This window comes from Lupinus angustifolius, chromosome LG12 (assembly GCF_001865875.1).
Source record: "Lupinus angustifolius cultivar Tanjil chromosome LG12, LupAngTanjil_v1.0, whole genome shotgun sequence".
NCBI classification, from domain to species: Eukaryota; Viridiplantae; Streptophyta; class Magnoliopsida; order Fabales; family Fabaceae; genus Lupinus; species Lupinus angustifolius.
In genome coordinates this window covers 11,944,828-11,949,081 of record NC_032020.1, presented here as the reverse complement: position 1 = coordinate 11,949,081, position 4,254 = coordinate 11,944,828, and positions in this window count along the sequence as shown.

The window sequence follows — 4,254 nt, the reverse complement described above, 5'->3', positions numbered from 1 at the left end:
TCATTGTGTATAAATATTTGAATATATTTTTAGCATTCAAATATTGTATAATTAAATGTTATTTATTTGATTATGTTTTAACTAATAATCATTGTATGAAAATAACTCATAAATTAAAAACACACTAAGTTAGGATATGACAGATATTTTTTCTGATAAATTTAGTCAAAATAATAAAAAAAAACTCTAATAATTGATTTTTTATATTACTAATTAAAATACATATATTTTTCATGAATATATATACCATTGTTATCTTTTAATTAAATAATATAATGATAGTAATTAAATACATGTGACCCGTGCATTCGCATGGCTAAAAACACACATGTTACTCGTACATTCGCATTACTAAGAAAACACATGTTACTCATGTATTCGCATAGTTAAAACACACATATTACTCATACATTCATATTATTAAGAATATACATCTTACTTGTGTATTTGCATGTTTAAGCACATAAGAAAAATAAATTGATAATTTTTAATTTGAATTATTATTAACATATAAAATATATAAAAAGTAGGAAGGAAAAAATGTGAGGAGGAGGTGACATGTGACATGAAGGAAAAAATGTAAGGAGAAATTGACATGTGACATAAGGGAGTTTTTTTTTATTATGTTGTTAATAGAGAAAAATTAAAATTCAAAGAATCTGAACTGTAATATTAAAATTCAGTGCGAAAAATGTCAAAAAACTTTGATGAGGTGAAAAAGTACGATTATTCTCAGATTAATGGTAAACATTAAATTATATAGATAGATTAATGTAAAGAAATAATTTGAATGTGAAAAATGATTTCAATTTCATCTAATGTTCAATGACTATTACTTTTTAACATAATAAAACATAGATGTTGTAAACACTCAATTTTAGTGGGGTAGCGACATGAAGCAATCACTAATTAATATTAAATTATTATTAGCATATAAAATATATAATATATAAAAAGTAGAAAGAAAAATATGTGAGGAGGATGTGACATGTGGCATGAAGGAAAAAATGTAAGGAGAAAGTGACATATGACATGAGGGAAGGAGAAAGTGACATGTGGCATGAGGGAAGTAGAAAATGACATGTGACATGAGGGGAGGAGAAAGTGACATGTGGTATGATGAAGTTTTTTTATTATACTGTTAATAGAATGGTGTACCTAACAATAACATCAGAAAATGATCCATTTTGACATCTTAGTCTTAGTATGGAAAGCCTTGTCTTCAAAAGTTCTGTTCTAGAGATTAACCATGCAACAGGGTGCTGTTTTTCTGCTCTGAATATTTGCATGTCCTATTAGTAAACTCATGAAAATTCATGATTACAGGATTGTAACACTGTCCTTCTCAGATGAAACGCTTGATTAAGAAACTTCACTTATTTTGTGGCTGAAAGAAACTAGACTTTTGTTTAAATTTAATAATTCCTTCCTGCTATACGAGTGTCAGTTTCCACACTAAGACACATGTGTAGACATGGTAACTTATGAGAATGGCTACTAGATCTTGGATTTAGTTTTCATCTTTTGTTGCTCCTACATCTCTTACTTTTTCTAATTGGTGTATTGACCTTATTGCTTGTATTCATTCAAGTTGTAAATAACTTTCTTTATGTTATTCTTGTATTGGGTGAGTACCCCTTGTGCTCTTTTCTAATACATCTTTTCCTTATCGAAAAAAAAAAAACTTATGAGAATGGCTACTGTTTTTCTATAAAATTTAAGTTTGAAAGATCAGTTGTTTAATACTAGATGTAGGTGATTGAATACAAATTATTCATATAATAAGAAAAGGACGAATGGTTTTTGCTCATGAATGGTGATTGAATACAAATGAAACCATTGTAAAAATTGACCCTTAATAAAAATCCGAGTAAAAATTGCTGAAATTCTGAAATGAAAGGCACAAATATTTCTTCCAGAGTGGCGATGTGCTTTCTATATACTAATAAATACAATCAAATTTTACCTTGTTTATAGTAAGTAGGTTAGATCAGCATGCATAAGCTGATCAATGTTATTGTGTGTGTGTCCACAGAGCTTGCTTAAAGAAAGTTTCAACTTGCACCTGAACTCTTTCTCCCTTCTCATTTTTGTTATGTTACACTTCGGATCCTTTCACATATAAAGCAATGAATTGTTAGTAATTTACTATCCCATAATATCACTGACTTAGAAAACAAAGGAAAGTTCAAACAGTTATAGAGCCTCAATTGCAATAACAAATATTGTCTAATAATGAATCCTTGAGGGAACAATGGTAGTAATGTAGAATGGCAGGGCAATTCTCCTTTGGCAGAAAAACAGTTCTCGTGCAAGAACAGTGTTGCATTCTGCTAAAGGAGATTTGCACTGTTATTCTTCTCTACCTTTGAAGCATACATGTTACTTGTTAGCTATTTTGCCTGTGTTACAAAGCATGCTAAGGATGCAATTTATTATGCGCTATAAACTGGTATATGCTATGGATTATACCTCATGAACTTCTTTGTGCCTGCTTTTGCATTCATGCATGCATGGTCCCCCTTTTGTGATAGTGCTCTTATTACAACCACCCTTATAGAGCTCCTATTGTGTTTTTACCCTTCTGGACAATAATATACTGCTCTGGTGTAAAACATAACACAATTATAAATCAATGCTGTTATTTTATTTAGAATATAATATTTATATATCTATGCACTTGCACCGTAAGTATAAAATTTTATTTGTTTATACTTAATCATTATATTATCTATCATTCATTTGGATTAATTTTTTAAAACATCAATAATAATAAATGATATAATAACAATTATATATTGATGCATATATATATTTTTTATCATATAACAAATGTCAGTGCCTTACCATAAAACTTTGGTGAGTGGAAAGTGCCATGCAATCCACTCAGCTCTATTTCCAGATCCCCCCAATATGTTATAGACAATAAAGTAAAAAGTAAAAATGACTGCTTCGGTAAATGAAATTATGTTCAAATGAGCTCTTCCTAAAAAACTTCAAAGGAAAAAAAAAACTTGGATATGCTGAAATATGAGCAGCATATACTAATTTAAATATAGGGACAATATCTTCAACCAATTTTTGTGGACAAAGATTTCATGGAGTTCATGAATAACTTGACATTTTTTTATTGGAAGTCTTAAATTTAGATTTTCATTTGTCAATAAAGTGACATGACATGCAAGAGGAGAGAGAGAAAGGGAGAGCACATTCCTGTGGATCTTCCTCCTAGACAAGCTTATTCTTTTCTTTTTCACATTTTCAAATTGTTATTCTAAGGTACTGAAAATTTAAATACCAATGATACCAACCTTTCTGTTCTTGGCTAGTTTTCAAAGTTTCTGCTTCTGTCAAAAGAAAAGTTTTATTCTGTTATTTAAAAGTAGTGACCCTTTAAAGTGTGAGTGGCTGCATAATGAAAGAACCAAATAGTAATGCAAGGGATCTATACAAATTTCAGGGTGACAAATATCACCTATCTTAAACGGTGTCTCACTTCTTGTCTTAAGTTAATCAGAATCCTACCTTTTATCATTTTTTGTTTTTAAAATGTTTTTTATATTCATATGTGATAGAGAATGAGATACTATCGGGGACAGTTGATTTCTATCCCATAAGTAATAGTAATTTATAGAAGTTGGTCATCAATGTATGTGCATGACATGTGCAGAAGATTTAAGGTAGTAAGTCATACAACCAAGAAAGCATATTAAGGGAAGAATTTGGTAATTCGGAAGTATTGAAGAATTGTGGGAAGAGTTAGGAAAGAGAAAACATAGGCCAACACTGCTAACAAGCTTTTAAACTAATATTATTATTGGTAAGTTGAATATGTGATACAAATTACAAAACACTAATCAAAACACCCTTATTTATATTGATAATTAGGTCAAGTACTAACAGCTAATACAATCCCAAGATCGATAACATAAGACCGGTCACCTAATAATTAATGAGCCTTTTAATATCTAACAAGAAGAAACTAGTTAATCTATATTCATTTTCTATCGTATGTTGGCCTCATGATAGAAGATAGGTGAATTTATGTACAATACAATGTTGCCATGAACGATACGGGCATTGACTTAGATGCGAAGGTGTGACACGTACATTAGTTGATATTAACATAAGGTGTGTTTCTTATGGTATAGTATGATAGTTTTTTTTAAATTATGATTATCAATTTAAACAATAGTGATAGTGGTTTGAGGTTTTATGAGAAAACATGGTTCAACTAAGATATTTTGATAAATA